Consider the following 20,066-nt stretch of genomic DNA (forward strand, 5'->3'; position numbering starts at 1 on the left):
GAAAATGTCATGCATAAAGGACTGAAAGACTGAAGGGGCATTTGAAAGACCAAAAGGCATTACTAAATACTCAAAATGGCCCTCGGGCGTATTAAATGCGGTTTTCCACTCATCCCCCTGCTTAATTCGCACCAAATTATACGCCCCACGGAGATCAATCTTAGAGAACCACTTAGCCCCTTTTATTCGAGCAAACAAATCAGTAAGCAGTGGCAGAGGATACTGATATTTGACTGTAATTTTATTCAAGAGTCGATAATCAATACACGGCCTCAAAGAGCCATCTTTTTTAGATACAAAGAAAAAACCGGCTCCTAAGGGAGATGAAGAAGGACGAATATGTCCCTTTTCCAGGGACTCCTTAATATATTCTCGCATAGCAGCATGTTCAGGTACAGATAGATTAAATAAACGACCCTTTGGAAATTTACTGCCCGGAATCAGATCTATGGCACAATCGCAATCTCTGTGAGGAGGTAGTGAACCAAGCTTAGGCTCCTCAAAAACATCACGATAATCAGATAAAAATTCCGGAATCTCAGAGGGAATAGATGACGAAATGGAAACCAAAGGTACGTCCCCATGAGCCCCCTGACATCCCCAGCTTAACACAGACATTGCTTTCCAGTCAAGGACTGGGTTATGAGATTGTAACCATGGTAATCCGAGCACCAAAACGTCATGTAGATTGTACAACACAAGGAAGCGAATCATCTCCTGATGGTCTGGATTCATACGCATAGTCACTTGTGTCCAGTATTGTGGTTTATTACTAGCCAATGGTGTAGAGTCAATACCCTTCAGAGGTATAGGAACTTCCAGAGGCTCTAGATCAAACCCACAGCGCCTGGCAAAGGACCAATCCATTAGACTCTAAGCGGCGCCAGAGTCGACATAGGCATCCGCGGTAATTGACGATAATGAACAAATCAAGGTCACAGACAGAATAAACTTAGACTGTAAGGTGCCAATTGAAATAGACTTATCAACCTTTTTTGTACGTTTAGAGCATGCTGATATAACATGAGTTGAATCACCACAATAGAAGCACAACCCATTTTTTCGCCTAAAATTCTGCCGTTCGCTTCTGGACAGAATTCTATCACATTGCATATTTTCTGGAGCCTTCTCAGAAGACACCGCCAAATGGTGCACAGGTTTGCGCTCCCGCAAATGCCGATCAATCTGAATAGCCATTGTCATGGACTCGTTCAGACCTGTAGGTGCAGGGAACCCCACCATAACATCTTTAATGGCATCAGAGAGACCCTCTCTGAAATTCGCCGCCAGGGCGCACTCATTCCACTGAGTAAGCACAGACCATTTACGAAATTTTTGGCAGTATATTTCAGCTTCATCTTGCCCTTGAGATAGGGCCATCAAGGCTTTTTCAGCCTGAATCTCTAAGTTAGGTTCCTCATAAAGCAACCCCAAAGCCAGAAAAAACGCATCCACATTGAGCAACGCAGGATCCCCGGGTGCCAATGCAAATGCCCAGTCTTGAGGGTCGCCCCGCAGCAAGGAAATTACTATCCTAACCTGCTGTGTGGGATCTCCAGCGGAGCGAGATCTCAGGGAAAGAAATAATTTACAATTATTTTTGAAATTCAGGAAACGAGATCTATCCCCGGAGAAAAATTCTGGTATAGGAATTCTAGGTTCAGATATAGGAGCATGAATAACAAAATCCTGTAAATTTTGAACCTTCGTAGCAAGATTATTCAAACCTGTAGCCAAACTCTGAGGATCCATTTTAATCAGGTGAGATCAGAGCCATTCAAGGATTAGAAGGAGAGAGAGAGAGAGAGAGAGAGAGAGAGAGAGAGAGAGAGACAAAGGCTGCAATTAGAGCAGAAATGCAACTAAGTCAACTATAGAGCAAGCTCAGAGGGAAAAAAAAAAAAAAAATCTGCAGACTTCTTTTTCTCTCCTTTCTTCTGCCAACGGTTTTAACCCTTGGCCGGCCATACTGTCATGGTTCCCAATGGCAAGGGAACGTCAGAGAACTTAAATAACAGACTAGCTCTTGGGTGATGGAATCTCGAGCTGACCGTGAGCTAAACCTACCACACAACTAACAGTGGCCGGGTGACGTACCTACGTTTTATCCCTAGACGCCTAGCGCCAGCCGGAGGACTAACTAACCCTAATAGAGGAAAAGACAGACCTGGCTTACCTCTAGGGAAATTCCCCCAAAAAGGAGACAGAAGCCCCCCACATATATTGACGGTGAGTTCAGAGGAAAAGACATACGCAGTATGAAGGTAGGTTCAGCAAAGCGAGGTCCGCTTACTAGATAGCAAGAAGATACAATAAGGAACTTCACGGTCAGCTGAAAACCCTATTAAAATACCATCCCGAAATTACTTTAAGACTCATGTGTCAACTCATGACACCGGAGTGGCAATTTTGGCCCACAAGAGCTTCCAGCTACAGAAAAATAACATAACTGTGAACTGGAACAAAAATGCAAAACAAACTTAGGACTAAGAGTCCAACTTAGCTGATAGTAGTCTAGAAGCAGGAACATGCAACAGAAAGGCTCTGGTTACATTGATGGCCGGCACTAGAATAACTGAGCAGCAAGGCTAAATAGGATACTCCCATATCCTGATGGAAACAGGTGAACAGAGAAAGTGAAGCACACAAGTCCAGTACCACCAGTGACCACCGGGGGAGCCCAAAAACCAAATTCACAACACAGAGGGCGCCAGTGGCGAATTTGCCAATCCTGGTGTTCTGTTGCAAATGCCAAGCATCCTGCACGGTGTTGGGCTGAGAGCACAAACCCCATCTATGGACGTCGGGCACTCAGTCCATCCTCATGGAGTCAGTTTCTAACATACACATTTGTGGCCTGCTGGAGGTCAATTTGCAGGGCTCTGGCAGTGCTCCTCCTGTTCCTCCTTGCACAAATGCTGAGGTAGCGGTCCTGCTGCTGGGTTGTTGCTCTCCTACGGCCTCCTCCACGTCTCCTGGTGTACTGCCCTGTCTCCTGGTAGCGCCTCAAGCCTCTGGACACTACGCCGACAGACACAGCAAACCTTCTTGCCACAGCCCGCATTGATGTGTCATCCTGGATGAGCTGCACTACCAGAGCCACTTGTGTGGGTTGTAGAGTCCGTCTCATGCAACCACGAGTGTTAAAGCACAACCAGCATTCAAAAGTGACCAAAACATCCATTTGCACAACAGTAGGGTTGAGCGAAACGGATCGGACAAATTAAAAAATCGCCGACTTTCGGCAAAGTCGGGTTTCATGAAACCCGACCCGATCCTAGTGTGGGGTCGGCCATGAGGTCGGCGACCTGCGCGCAAAAGTCGCGTTTCATATGACGCTTTCAGCCCCATTTTTCAGCCAATGAAGGAGGACGCAGAGTGTGGGCAGCGTGATGACATAGGTCTCGGTCCCCACCATCTTAGAGAAGGGCATGACAGTGATTGGCTTGCTTTCTGCGGGGTCACAGGGGCTATAAAGGGGCGTGCACGCCGACCGCCATCTTACTTCTGCCGATCTTAGCATAGGGAGAGGTTGCTGCAGCTTCATCAGAAGAAGGGATATAGTTAGGGAGGGAAGATTAACCCCCAAACTGCTTGTGCTGTAGCGATTTCCACTGTCCAACACCACCTTTTTTTTGCAGGGACAGTGGAGGCTATTTTTTTGTGCATCAGCTCTGTAGCTAATGAGGCTGCCTTATAAGGCTCCCTGATAGCTGCATTGCTGTTTGCACACTGCTGTGCAAACCAACTGCTTTTTTAAAAGCAAAAATCCTGTTGCTCCTTTCTGCACAGTTATCTTGTGTATTTGTCCACAGTGCACTTTTGGGGGCAGCAGTCCTTTTTATTGCTGCCATACTTGTCCTGAGATCATTGTAGGGAGATTGAAATTGTACTACAGTCCTTGGATTTTCTCATATATCTTCCAGCCACTTTCTGCCACTTACATTGTGTTGTTTTATACACTGGGCCTGAGTTTTGGTTCAGTCTCCCAAAAAAAAAAAGCCTGGCTATTCACTGCCATTCACAGGCCATTTTTATACCTCCCTAAATGGGCTGACTCCCCCCACAGGGGCGTGGTCACCACCTGGCGCAAGCACCCGTGCGAGTGCCGTTTGCCTGGACAGGTGGGTGGGCCCACTCTTGGGCGACGGCACTGGCACAGGGTCCCTCATAGTACAATGAAGTGTCTCTGACGGTGGTGGTGCACAACCAACGTCAGACACACCGTCGTAATATGAGGGGCCCTATGCCAGTACCCACGAGAGAGTGTTCCCCCCCAGCTCGAACAGTGCTCTACCACTTGCAATACTTACCTCTCCCTGCTCCACCACTGTGTAGTCTGTGCTGTTAAATCCTTCAATGGCACTGCCAATACAAATTTGTTGAAATGATAGATGATAGTTAAAATATACAGGGGCCCTGGCCTCAATATAGACCAGTTAATACTTTGCGCCTACTACCACTGTCTGCTACTCAGCAGAGGAGCCCACCCCTGTACCTAGCTATGCCACCTGTTTATTTATGAACAATTTTTTGGCAGACATTTAGCCCACTTTATTATTTGGGCCTACTAACTGTGTCTGCCACTCATTAGTTTTCCTCCACTGAACAAAGCAATGCCGCCTGTTTAGTCCTGTTACCACATTTGAACTGCATTTAGCTTACTTTATTATTTGGGCCTACTAACTGTGTCTGCCATTCATTACAGTTTTCCTCCACTGAACAAAGCAAAGCCGCCTGTTTAGTCCTGTTACCACATTTGAACTGCATTTAGCCTACTTTATTATTTGGGCCTACTAACTGTGTCTGCCACTCATTACAGTTTTCCTCCACTGAACAAAGCAATGCCGCCTGTTTAGTCCTGTTACCAATTTTGAACTGCATTTAGCCCACTTTATTATTTGGGCCTATATCTGTGTTTCCTCCTCATCCTGCCCATTGCCCAGCCACTGCTAGATGAGTCTGCTGGTACATTGACCCAGACCACTACATTCCCCTTGCACTCTACACAGCCAGAATCTGACCCTGCTGAAAGTCAGGTTCCCCTTCCCGCATAGTATACCACCTTACACGGGGACAAAGAGGAAGGTGCAGATGAAAGTGCAGGTTCCTTCATCAGGTGGGGGGGCATACTCGTTGGCGACGTCACTGGCACAGGGCCCCTCATAGTACGCAAAAGTGTCTCTGTCAGTGGGAGGCGCCACCCGCCGTCAAACACACCGCCGTACTATGAGGGGCCCTGTGCCAGTGTCAACGAGTGGGCCCCCCCCTGCTTGCTCAGGATCACAGCACTTGCAAAGTTGAAATACTTACCTCTCCCTGCTCCACCGCCGTGACGTATTCCGCGTTTCCTGGGCCCACGAAAATCTTGAGCCAGCCCTACCCCCCACAACTTTAGCCAAATGACCCCCAGTTTTCAATGCCTAACTATTATTATAAAGTAAATTAAGATTGACAAGCTTAAGTAATAAGAATTGATGTTTCTGGCATTAAAATGGGCTCTGTAGGTGTTTTCCTGTCCTCCACTCACTGCTGACTTTGATTCCCCATTAACTTGCATTGGGTTTCGTGTTTCAGTCGGCCCCCGACTTTTCGCAATAATTGGCCGATTTCACCCGACCCGACTCGATCCGAAAAAAGTAAAAGTCGCTCAACTCTACACAACAGCATGTGAAATTGATTGTCAACCAGTGTTGCTTCCTAAGTGGACAGTTTGATTTCACAGAAGTTTGATTTACTTGGGGAGTTATATTATGTGGTTTAAGTGTTCCCTTTATTTTATTGAGCAGTGTATATATATATATATATATATATATATATATATATATATATATATATATATATATATATATATATATATATATACACTCACCGGCCACTTTATTAGGTACACCATGCTAGTAACGGGTTGGACCCCCTTTTGCCTTCAGAACTGCCTCAATTCTTCCTGGCATAGATTCAACAAGGTGCTGGAAGCATTCCTCAGAGATTTTGGTCCATATTGACATGATGGCATCACACAGTTGCCGCAGATTTGTCGGCTGCACATCCCAAAGATGCTCCATACAAGGCAGGATGGATCCATGCTTTCATGTTGTTTACGCCAAATTCTGACCCTACCATCCGAATGTCGCAGCAGAAATCGAGACTCATCAGACCAAGCAACGTTTTTCCAATCTTCTACTGTCCAATTTCGATGAGCTTGTACAAATTGTAGCCTCAGTTTCCTGTTCTTAGCTGAAAGGAGTGGTACCCGGTGTGGTCTTCTGCTGCTGTAGCCCATCTGCCTCAAAGTTCGACGCACTGTGCGTTCAGAGATGCTCTTAGGCCTACCTTGGTTGTAACGGGTGGCGATTTGAGTCACTGTTGCCTTTCTATCAGCTCGAACCAGTCTGCCCATTCTCCTCTGACCTCTGGCATCAACAAGGCATTTCCGCCCACAGAACTGCCGCTCACTGGATTTTTTTTCTTTTTCGGACCATTCTCTGTAAACCCTAGAGATGGTTGTGCGTGAAAATCCCAGTAGATCAGCAGTTTCTGAAATACTCAGACCATCCCTTCTGGCACCAACAACCATGCCACGTTCAAAGGCACTCAAATCACCTTTCTTCCCCATACTGATGCTCCGTTTGAACTGCAGGAGATTGTCTTGACCATGTCTACATGCCTAAATGCACTGAGTTGCCGCCATGTGATTGGCTGATTAGAAATTAAGTGTTAACAAGAAGTTGGACAGGTGTACCTAATAAAGTGGCCAGTGAGTGTATATATATATATATATATATATATATATATATATATATATATATATATATATATATATATATTTCACACAGAGCTAGATAGCAGAATAGCCGATAATGCAGTTGTCGGGTTTGGTAAAATCATTACAGAGCCTGACAGGATATGAGACATGGTTTACGTACAGTAAACCATTGTATATCCGTTAGATTTTTATTTGTCCTTGACTAATAATGTTAGCAGCGTGTGTGTGTATAAAAGTTTGGAGTTGTAGGTGTTAAATTAAAGAATGAATTTACGGAAAAACTGGCGCGGGCTCTAGCGCAATTTTCTCCACCAGAGAGGGAAAGCCAATGACTGAGGCAGATATTAACCCCTTCACCCCCGGAGCTTTTTCCGTTTTTTCGTTTTCGTTTTTCGCTCCCCTCCTTCCCAGAACCATAACTTTTTTATATGTCCGTCAATATGGCCATGTGAGGGCTTATTTTTTGCGGGACGAGATGTACTTTTGAACGATATCATTGGTTTTACCATGCCGTGTAACAGAAAACGGGAAAAAAATTCCAAGTGTGATGAAATTGCAAAAAAAAGTGCAATCTCACACTTGTTTTTTGTTTGGCTTTTTTGCTAGGTTCACCAAATGCTAAAACTAACCTGCCGTTATGATTCTCCAGGTCATTACGAGTTCATAGACACCTAACATGACTAGGTTATTTTTTATCTAAGTGGTGAAAAAAAATTCCAAAGTTTGCTAAAAAAAAAAAAAAAAATTGCGCGATTTTCCGATACCTGTAGTGTCTCCAATTATCATGATCTGGGGTCGGGTGAGGGCTTATTTTTTGCGTGCCAAGCTGGCGTTTTTAATGATACCATTTTCGTGTAGATACATTCTTTTGATCGCCCATTATTGCATTTTAATGCAATGTTGCGGCGACCAAAAAAACGTAATTTTGGCGTTTTGATTTTTTTTCTCGCTACGCCATTTAGCGGTCAGGTTAATCCTTTGTTTTTATTGATAGATCGGGCGATTCTGAACGCGGCGATACCAAATATGTGTATGTTTAATTTTTTTTTAATTGTTTTATTTTGATTGGGGCGAAAGGGGGGTGATTTGAACTTTTATATATTTTTTTATATTTTTAAACACTTTTTTTTTATTTTTGGCATGCTTCAATAGCTTCCATAGGAGGCTAGAAGCATGCACTACTCGATCGGCTCTGCTACATAGAGGTGAAATACAGATCACCTCTATGTAGCAGAAAGGCAGGTGTACTTTGAGCGCCGACCACAGGGTGGCGCTCAAAGCAATCGGCCATCAACAACCATAGAGGTCTCAAGGAGACCTCTAGTTGTTATGGCAATGCACCGCTGACCCCCGATCATGTGACGGGGGTCAGCAGTGTGAGCACTTCCGGCCGCGCGGCCGGGAGCGCTAGTTAAATGCCGCTGTCAGCGCTTGACGGCGGCATTTAACTAGTTAATGGGCGCGGGCGGATCGCGATTCTGCTTGCGCTCATTGCGCGCACATGTCAGCTGTACAAAACAGCTGACATGTCGTGGCTTTAAGGTGGGCTCACCACCGGAGCCCACCTTAAAGCAGGGGATCTGCCAGCTGACGTACTATTCTGTCAGCTGGCAGAAAGGGATTAAAAGCCTAGAGAGGGACCATGGTTATTGGACCCCCCCCCCGACTAAAAATATCTGCCCCCAGCCACCCCAGAAAAGGCACATCTGTAAGATGCGCCTATTCCAGCACGCTGTCAAGTTCACCGTGGGTCAGGCGGAGAGTCTGCGCAGCCTCAGGGCTGTCCCACACGTCCAGATAATTCCGGTACCGGAATAAATCGGTACCGGAGTTATCCGTGTCCGTGTGCCTGGGAACTCACGGAGGCCATACGTGCGGCACACGTGTGCCGCCCGTATGGCGAGTGGGTACCACACGGAGCGTGTGGTACCCACTCTGCATGGTGCTGAAGCTGCGATTCATATCTTCCCTGCAGCAGCGTTTGCTGTAGAGAAAATATGAAGAATAGTGTTAAAAATAAAGATTTAGGTGTCCGCCGCCCCCCCACCCCCTGTGCGCCCCCCCGCTGGTCTGAAAATACTTACCCGCTCCTTCCTGGTCTGGCCGCGGCTTCTCCTGCATGCAGTCACGTGGGGCCGATCATTTACAGTCATGAATATGTGGCTCCACCTCCCATAGGGGCGGAGCCGACTATTCATGATTGTAAATGATCGGCCCCACGTGACCGCATACAGTAGGAGGCGCAGCCAGACCGGGAAGGAGCGAGGGAGCGGGTAAGTATTTTCTGACCAGCGGGGGGGCGCACAGGGGGTGGGGGGGCGGCGGACACCTAAATCTTTATTTTTAACACTATTCTTCATATTTTCTCTACAGCAAACGCTGCTGCAGGGAAGATATGAATCGCGGCTTCAGCACCATGTGGGGGGGACAGCGCTTACTGTAGCGCTGTCTCCTGCACGCACACGGACCCCAGACGGAGAATGTCCGTGTGAGGTCCGTGTTTTACGCGGACCCATTGACTCTATTGGGTCCGTGTAAAACGTGCGCTCCCACGAACACTGACATGTCTCCGTGTTTGGCACACGGAGACACGGTCCGCAAAAAATCAATGACATCTGAACAGATGCATTGATTTTTATGGGTCTACGTGTGTCAGTGTCTCCGGTACGTGAGGAAACTGTCACCTCACGTACCGGAATCACTGACGTGTGAAACCAGCCTCAGTGACATCAGCGGAGCCTGACCCGCGGTGAACGTGATAGCGTGGGAAAATGTTCAGAAACTTTCCCACGCTACAGATTTCATGTCAGGTCAGGCGGGGAGGCAGCGCAGGCAGCTTTTCATTCATTAAACAGTGGTTTACAGTCGAGGCGGTAGCATTAGCACCGCTCCGGGTTGTAAACTATTTAACCCCTTGAGATGGATTTACAGCTTGGAACTTGACTGTACGGCGGACAGGTATGGGATATTGTTGCTTTTTTATTTTGGATTTTTTACAGAAGAACGAGGGCTTTGCTTGGATTGAGAGTGTAATAAAGATGGAAAACATGTGTGTTTAATTATTTCATTAAAAGAATTTATTCTTAATGTGTGTATTTTTTTAACCTATTCATACTATAGGATTAGTAATGGATAGGTGTCTTATTGACACCTCTCCATTATTAACCGGGCTTAATGTCACCTTACAATAGCAAGGTGACATTAACCCCTTATTACCCCATATTCCAATGCTACAGGGCAATGGGAACAGAGTGGATAAGTGCCGGAATAGGCGCATCTTACAGATGTGCCTTTTCTGGGGTGGCTGGGGGCAGATGTTTTTAGCCAGGGGGCCAATAACCATGGTCCCTCTCTAGGCTATTAATATCTGCCCTCACTCACAGGCTTTCCCTCTCTGGCAGAGAAAATTGCGCCGGAGCCCACGCCAGTTTTTTCCATGAATTAATCCTTTAACACCTACATCTCCAAAATTTTACACACACACACACACACTACTAACATTATTAGTGAGGGACAAATAAAAAATCTAATGGATATGCAAAGGTTTACTGTATGTACACCATGTCTCATATCCTATTTATATATATAAATATATATATATGTATATATATATATATATGTCTCTCACTGATATACATATACATATATATATACTGTATATATATATATATATCTATTCTATGTGTAGACATTTATCTATTGTATTCTAACCTGTCAGTGTGATTTTACATTACACCGCACTGAATTGCCGGCTTTTCTAAAGGACACTGGTGCGTTTTTCTCGCAAGTCATACTGATGGTCCGTGTGGTGTGCGAGTTTTTCTCACACCCATAGACTTGCATTGGTGAGTCTCGGCCCATATACGCTGCAAATCACAGCATGCTGCAATTTCACTCGCACGTATAATACGGCCGAGAAAACAACGGATGATGGGAGCTGCCCCATAGATTAGCATTGGTCCGAGTGCTATGCGATTTTTTCTCGCATAGCACTCGTCCGTATTCCTCTCCAGTGTGACTCCGGCCTAAGTTTTGTAATTTTTCTGGGATCAACATAGGGATTGAAAAGGGGTAGTCCGAGTAGCGACCACATCATTATAACCTTGGGCCCCCGGCCAGTGGACCTACTTCAATAAAAAGGGAACTGACTACTGTAAAACAAATTTCAATTTTGGCCAATGATTCAAAGCCAGAAAGTTTTCAAGGGACCTCGTAACAATCGCGCCCATGTGTACAATCACATGGTGTCTGGTACACATCCTTTCTATATATATCTCCTGTGCATGCCCGGACCATGATTATATGACCTGACCATGAGCACTGAGATGTCACATGGACAATGACGACTTATCTAACTTCCTACTGTTTAGTCTGGGATCAAAAAACGAGAATCCCAACCAGCTGATAAGGTTTTAGTAACCAGCTACTTGTTTAGAAGTGTCGGCAAATCCTCTGCTTTTTCTATTTGTACAAGAGTGATCCTGCTCAATCTGCATTGGTCGGCTCTTACAAACATGAGGTGACTGTAATAAATGCAGGTAGTAAAGGGTATGCCGCCAAAACTGCAGGCTCCACAATATGACTTATGTGCACATGTTGCGTTTTTGCTGTATATATATATTTTTCTTGCAAAATTTAAGCTGCTTACAAAAAGCAGGTTTTGCTTAGTTTTTACTGCATTTTTATTGCTGCGTTTTTATTGTCTCTTTTGCATGTTGATAAAGTTTACTGTCCCCCACAAAAAAATCCTGATTTAACTACCTTAGGTTTGTGCACCACAAATGCAGCAAACACTGATACCTGCTTTTTTGCTGCGTTTTTGCACTTACCCATTGTTTCCTATGGGTGAAAAAAACGCTGCAAATACGCTGAAAAGAAGTGACGTGGCAGTTTGCAAAAACGAAGCAGTTTTACAAAACAGTCGGGAAATTAAAACCAATGTGTGTGCATGACATTTCTGAAATCTCATAGACTTTGCCGCTACTGTGAAAGGCAGCTTAAAATTTGCATTAAAAAGCCGCAATAAAAAAAAAACAATGCAAAAGTGCAACGTGTGAACACTCCGGGGTGTGCAGAGTACATTTGTGCAAAAAATTCATATTAAGCAACTTTTTTAAAAGCCACAATTGCTAAGTCAGCCAAAAACGACTGGAAACCACAAACCCCACGAGCACTGATGAACATAAAATATAACACAAAAAAACAACAGGCGAAAACATGTAAAATAGACTTTAACAAAGGTGCAAATTAAAAGAAAAATAAAGCGCAAATGAAAAACACCAAAAAAGGAGACGAAAAAAAAGGCTCAAATGCAATAATGAAACAGCTGTTGGTGTATTGTTTTGTGTCAATGTCATCTTTCTATAAAAAAAAAAAGCAGCGCGTCTTAGGTTTGCAATATCTCATAGGCTTTTCTGTAAAGCCGGCGTCACACTAGCGAGTTTTACGGACATATGAGAGGCACAGAAAATACGCATTGCACACGGTACAATGATTCTCTATGGGGCAGCTCCTATCTGCCGTATATTACGTATCCGTAATATACGGTCTTGTACGGCCGTAGAAAATCGCAGCATGCTGCGTTTGTCAGCGTATTGCGCAAAAAATCCGCCAATGAAAGTCTATGGGGGCGAGAAAAATACGGATTACACACGGACCAGCAGTGTGACTTGCGAGAAATACGCAGTGGTGTTCTATAGAAAAGCCGGCAATTCAGCGCGGTGTACAGTAAAATCACACTGACAGGTTAGAATAGAATAGCTAAAATAAATGTCTACACATAGTATAGGGGTATATATATATATATATATATATATGTGTGTGTGTGTGTGTGTCTCACTGACATATATATAATGTCAGTGAGACACACACATATATATATATATATATATATATATATATATATATATATATATATATATATTTCATACAGCGCTAGATAGCAGAAAAGCCAGTAATTCAATTGCCGGCTTTTGCTATCTCCTTCCTAAACCCGACAGGATATGAGACATGGTTTACATACAGTAAACCATTTCATATCCCTTATTTTTTTACATATTCCTCATTAGTAATGTTCCAAGTGTCTGTGTGCAAAATTTGGGGGCTCTAGCTGTTAAAATAAAGGGTTAAATCACTGAAAAAATTGGTGTGGGCTCCCGCGCAATTTTCTCCGCCAGAGTGGGAAAGCCAGTGACTGAGGGCAGATATTAATAGCCTAGAGACGGACCATGGTTATAGGACCCCCCAGGCTAAAAACATCTGCCCCCAGCCACCCCAGAAAAGGCACATCTGTAAGATGCGCCTATTCTGGCACTTAGCCTCTCTCTTCCCACTCCCCTGTAGCGGTGGGATATGGAGTAATAAAGGGCTAATGTCACCTTGCTATTGTAAGGTGACATTAAGCCAGGTTAATAATGGAGAGGCGTCAATTATGACACCTATCCATTATTAATCCAATAGTAGTAAATGGTTAACAAAACACACACATTAGGAAAAAAATATTTTATTGAAATAAAGACACAGGGTGTTGTAATAGTTTATTATACTCCCCACGCCATTTTTTTCCGTGATTTAACCCTTTATTTTAACAGCTAGAGCCCCTAAATTTTGCACACAGACACTTGGAACATTATTAGTGAGGAATATGTAAAAAAATAAGGGATATGAGATGGTTTACTGTATGTAAACCATATCTCATATCCTGTCGGGTTTTGGAAGGAGATAGCAAAAGCCGGCAATTGAATTACCGGCTTTTAAGCTATCTAGCGCTGTATTATATATAAATATATATATATATATATATATATATATATATATATATATATATATGTGTCTCACTGAAATATATATATATAAATATATATAAAGACTATATATATTTTTTCATGAATATTTCAGCCCATGGATCCATTGTATGTCCGTTTTGCAAGCCAGCGAGAAAATCTCGCTGTACGGATGCGATACGAATTAAATATGGAGGTTTACAAGCGCAAAATACGCTGCCACACCTTGCCTACGGATGACAAATGGATCACTATTTTGGGATCATTTCTGCGTATTACGCATGTAAAATACGGACCGTATTTCCTACGCTGAGTGTGACGCCGGCCTAAGACTATAAAATTGCCTGCTAAAATGCACATAAAAATGGCTGTAAAAAAAAAGCTCTGCAAATTGCAAAATCCAAAAAAGCACCAGAAAAATGTGCAGGTACATGATTTTAGATTTTTTAGATGTTACCAGTAGAATACAGCAAGAAATAAGGACTGGTGGGAACACACTCTAATGTGAAGGTTTTCTCTGTCCTTTATAGTGGCACATCTGCACAACACAGGAGATCTTCACCAGTCTGAGTGATAAGATGGAACATGGAGAAAAGCCATTTTCAAGGCAGATATTGAATTCGTCAAGATTATGCAACGTGCTGGAAAATCTCTTCAAACCGTTGGAAAATCTTGGTGAGGGAAACGGAAAATGTTTCTATAAGTGAAGGGAAGGACATTGTTCCTTGGAGGTCACTAAATGGAAAGTTCTCTCATTGACTTCAATGTCAGTGATGCCACCATGGCTGATCTCTGGTCATGGCTGGAACCAATGCTCTACAACTTCTTGTAGATTGTGAGCCTTCGCGGGCAGGGTCCTCACTCTTCCTGTACCAGTTATGACTTGTATTGTTTAAGATTATTGTACTTGTTTTTATTATGTATACCCCTCCTCACATGTAAAGCGCCATGGAATAAATGGCGCTATAACAATAAATAATAATAATAATAATAACTTCTGCTAAGTTCACACATCCAGAAAAAACAGCCCATTTTCATCAATGTGGTGGTCAGAATGCACTCCGTGTTTTACATCAGCAATTATTAACATTTACAAGAACAAATACAGTTCCCTCTGGTAAGAATTGCAGTGTATCCGTAAAAATCGGATGATAAATAGTTGATTTGTACGGGATCTGGGTTATTTTTTGCCCACCTTTAGATTTAAATGGGCAAATCTCATCCATAATCCTGATAAACTAGAACAAAGTCACCTCTGAGAGGGAAAAATAGAACACTGGCTAGTGACAAATGCATTAAAGGGATTGTCCGGGCGAAACAAAACTTTCCAGAGGGGACTGGATATGTAAAAAATAACAAACTCGGTGATAATTACGGTCATCCACCTGTATCAAGCGCCGACTGCTCCGTAGTCTGTGCAGAGACAAAATGCGGCGATGTCACCGCTCCACCAACCGTTAGACTTATGTGGCCTGTGATTGGCTGCAGCGGTCAGGTGACTTTGAGCAGCACTCCATCATAAAATATCCGATGACGCTTTGCACAGGTCATCTGACTGTGGCAGCCAATCACAGGGTGGTTGGACAGTGACATCACTGCTTCCTGCCCCAGAGCGGCCTGCACAGGGTCCAGGTGAGTGCTGGTAGGTGAGTGTCGCCATGCTCATGTGTTACATATCCAGTCCTCTCTGCAGAGTGATCCCTGGAATGGATTTATCACCCGCAGAGCTCTCGTTTTCTCTCTTACCCCCTCAAAACTGACTAAGAATGTGTACAGTCCTTGTAAAGCATTTTATAACCTTCTCCAAGCTGAAGTCTCTTGTGTGCACAGTTCTGGCCAATGCACCGGATGCAAATCACCACTGGAGAAGTCAGAGCGGCTAAGTCTGCACAACATGGCTGTGTCTGGAGAACGTGGGTATTCCAGTAGAACAGAGCTATGCCTGCAGAACGCGGCTCTGCTTGCAGAATGCGGCTATTTCTGCAGAATACGGCCATGTCTGGAGAATACGGCTATGCCTGCAGAACGTGGGTATGCTAGTAGAACCCAGCTATGACTGCAGAACACAGCTATCTAGGCCTACAGAACATGGCTATGTCCGTAGAACACGGCTATGCCTGCAGAACACGGCTATGCCTGCAACAGAACACGGCTATGCCTGCAACAGAACACGGCTATGCCTGCAGAACACGGCTATGTCTGCAACAGAACACGGCTGTCTGCAGAACACGGCTATTCCTGCAGAACACGGCTATGTCTGCAACAGAACACGGCTATGTCTGCAACAGAACACGGCTATGTCTGCAACAGAACACGGCTATGTCTGCAACAGAACATGGCTGTCTGCAGAACACGGCTATTCCTGCAGAACACGGCTATGTCTGCAACAGAGCACGGCTATGCCTGCAACAGAACACGGCTATGCCTGCAACAGAACACGGCTATGCCTGCAACAGAACACGGCTATGCCTGCAACAGAACACGGCTATGCCTGCAGAACATGGCTATGCCTGCAGAACACAGCTATGTCTGCAACAGAACACGGCTATGTCTGCAGAACACGGCTATGTCTGCAACAGAACACGGCTATGTCTGCAACAGAACACGGCTATGTCTGCAACAGAACACGGCTATGTCTGCAACAGAACACAGCTATATCTGCAACAGAACACGGCTATGCCTGCAGAACACGGCTATGTCTGCAACAGAACACGGCTATGTCAGACACGGCTATGCCTGGATAACACGGCTATGTCAGAACACGGCTATGTCTGCAACAGAACACGGCTAACCCTGCAGAACATGGCTATGCCTGGATAACATGGCTATGTCTGCAACAGAACACGGCTATGTCTGCAGAACACGGCTATGTCTGCAACAGAACACGGCTATGTCTGCAACAGAACACGGCTATGTCTGCAACAGAACACGGCTATGTCTGCAACAGAACACAGCTATGTCTGCAACAGAACACGGCTATGCCTGCAGAACACGGCTATGTCTGCAACAGAACACGGCTATGTCAGACACGGCTATGCCTGGATAACACGGCTATGTCAGAACACGGCTATGTCTGCAACAGAACACGGCTAACCCTGCAGAACATGGCTATGCCTGGATAACATGGCTATGTCTGCAACAGAACACGGCTATGTCTGGATAACATGGCTATGTCTGCAACAGAACACGGCTATGTCTGGATAACACGGCTATGTCTGGATAACATGGCTATGTCTGCAACAGAACACGGCTATGTCTGGATAACACGGCTATGCCTGCAACAGAACACACGGCTATGCCTGCAGAACACGGCTATGCCTGCAGAACACGGCTATGCCTGCAGAACACGGCTATGTCTGCAACAGAACATGGCTATGCCTGCAGAACATGGCTGTGTCTGGAGAATGTGGGTATTCCAGTAGTACAGAGCTATGCCTGCAGAACGCGGCTATGTTTGCAGAATGTGGCTATGTCTGCAGAATACGGCCATGTCTTTAGAACACAACTATGCCGGCAGAACGTAGGTATGCTAGTACAACCCAACTATGTCTGCAGAACACAGCTATATAGGCCTACAGAACACGGCTATGTCCGAAGAACACGGCTATGTCCGTAGAACACGGCTATGCCCGTAGAACACGGCTATGCCCGTAGAACACGGCTATGCCCGTAGAACACGGCTATGCCTGCAGAACACGGCTATGCCTGCAACAGAACACGGCTATGCCTGCAACAGAACACGGCTATGCCTGCAGAACACGGCTATGTCTGCAACAGAACACGGCTATGTCTGCAACAGAACACGGCTATGCCTGCGGAACAAGGCTATGCCTGCAACAAAACACGGCTATGTCTGCAACAGAACACGGCTATGCCTGCAACAGAACACGGCTATGCCTGTAGAACACGGCTATATCTGTAACAGAACACGGCTATGCCTGCAGAACACGGCTATGCCTGTGGAGCGCCCCCAGTAGGGCTATGGGGTACTCGGTACCGGGCCCTTCGGTTCTCAAGGGGGATGTCACAGTGGCTGACCCGGTCTGTGGTCCTAGGGACGTCCGTTGTAAATGGGGGAAAGGTCTTTAAAGGGATAATGTTCGTGACGCCACCTGTGGTACTCGGTCAGGGTGACCGACGCTGCTGTGAGGGGTTCGCTGGGGTGATGTTATGGCAGCTAGATGGTATACCTTCCCACAGGTGAAGTGTATCCCCAGGGCTTCCCAGAGTGTAGATGGTGGATGGTGTGAGGCGCAGTGAAGAACGAGGACACAGGGTTGCAGTCTCTTTACCTTTACTGAAGGCTTCAGCATCCACAGTCCAGAGTGCAGACCACAGGGTAGGCAGAGTCCGGCCGGTCTGAAGGCAAATCCAGAGTCCCCTTATCCAGGTGGAAATCAGTAGCCTTCCTCTAGCGCGTAGGTGTTGTAGTACCTTACTGCTGAGCCTCTCATAAGGTCCTCACAACTGTTGTAGACGTTCTAGATGTTATGTCTTTCTCTCTGTCCCCCAGATGGATAGGAACAACCCGTATGACTGATGGCCTGAGGCTTTTTACAGGGACTCTAGCACGCCCCAGCCCCCACAAGTTGCCACTGTGCCTCCTGGGTATAGGTCGGGCAGGTAACGTGGAATTATCTGTCCTGCCGGTCTTTGGTGCAAGGCTTGGAGACGATTGCTCCCTCGGTGCTCCGGCTACCGGATCCTGCGCCTCAGAAAGGAGGCAGCCTTTTGCAGGGCAGAACTCCTTCTGGTTTCCTCTCCTTTTGCTATGACTTCATTTCTCACCCTCTACAATGCAATTCTCTTTTGTGTCCTTCCTTAGGATGCTGCTGCATGTCGGGCAGGCGCAGCTCCGTGGCCTTCTGGCTAGGCCTCTGACAGGATCCCAGCCCTGTCAGGGACCTCTCTGTCTGCAGCTCTTAGATGTTCCTCCTTCCCCTCTGGCTGCCTGACAGGTGCTGCCTGGGTGAAGCCCAGTCAACTTCTGCCTACCTTCCTATCCAGACCACCAGTTTTACCTAATTGTGAAGAGTGCCCTAATAGATAGGAGCATAGCTCCCCCTGGTGGACTGGAGTGTGAAGTGTGTTGTATGGTTTGTGATACCTGGTAAAGAGATCTTCTTTATTGCCTTCAGACGTAACATCACTCCCCCTGGTGGAAGAACGACATTACTGCAACGACCAGGACTCTGGGGCGCTGCACCTGCAACAGAACACGGCTACGTCTGCAACAGAACACGGCTATGTCTGCAACAGAACACGGCTATGCCTGCAACAGAACACGGCAATGCCTGCAACAGAACACGGCTATGCCTGCAACAGAACACGGCTATGCCTGCAACAGAACAGGGCTATGTCTGCTAAAGAACATGGCTATGCCTGCAGAACACGGCTATGTCTGCAACAGAACACGGCTATGACTGCAGAACACGGCTATGTCAGAACACGGCTATGCCTGGATAAGTCTACGTTCACATTTGCGGTCTGCGCCGCAGCGTCGGGCGCCGCAGCGTCGCCGCATGCGTCATGCGCCCCTATATTTAACATGGGGGCGCATGGACATGCGTCGCACTTGCGTTTTGCGCCGCATGCGTCACTGCGGCGCACGCGTCCGGGCGCAGAGGACGCAGCAAGTTGCATTTTTGCTGCGTCCAAAATCAATCAAAAAAAGGACGCATGCGGCGCAAAACGCAGCGTTGTGCATGCGTTTTGCTGCGTTTTTGTTTGCGTTGTGCGTTGCGGCACCGACGCTGCGGCGCACAACGCAAATGTGAACGTAGCCTAACATGGCTATGTCTGCAACAGTTGCAGACATAGCCATGTTCTGTTGCAGACATAGCCATGTTTTGTTGCAGGCATAGCAACAGATGCCTGGATAACACGGCTATGCCTGGATAACACAGCTATGTCAGAACATGGCTATGTCTGGATAACATGGCTATGTCTGCATCAGAACACGGCTATGTCTGGATAACACAGCTATGCCTGGATAACACGGCTATGCCTGGATAACACGGCTATGCCTGGATAACACGGCTATGTCTGGATAACACGGCTATGTCTGGATAACACGGCTATGTCTGGATAACACGGCTATGTCTGGACAACACGGCTATGTCTGGACAACACGGCTATGCCTGGATAACATGGCTGTGTCTGGAGAATGTGGGTATTCCAGTAGAACAGAACTATGCCTGCAGAACGCAGCTATGTTTGCAGAATGCGGCTATGTCTGCTGAATACGGCCATGTCTGGAGAACACAGCTATGCCTGCAGAACGTGGCTATGCTAGTACAACATATAGCAGCTAGAAGAGTTTTTCCCAATTATTAAAACATAACCTTTACTAATTAGATTAAAATGGACAAACTAAACACATACAGTAAACAAAAATAAGTGCTCATGCCGAAAACTGTGCTCTAGTAAAAAAATGTGGCTTGATCTCACCAATTATGGACAAATGGGTACCCACACTGGTTATAAGGGGTCCACAGAGGGTCGAAGAAGGCAGGGTG

This window comes from Ranitomeya variabilis, chromosome 1, assembly GCF_051348905.1.
Source record: "Ranitomeya variabilis isolate aRanVar5 chromosome 1, aRanVar5.hap1, whole genome shotgun sequence".
Taxonomy (NCBI): domain Eukaryota; kingdom Metazoa; phylum Chordata; class Amphibia; order Anura; family Dendrobatidae; genus Ranitomeya; species Ranitomeya variabilis.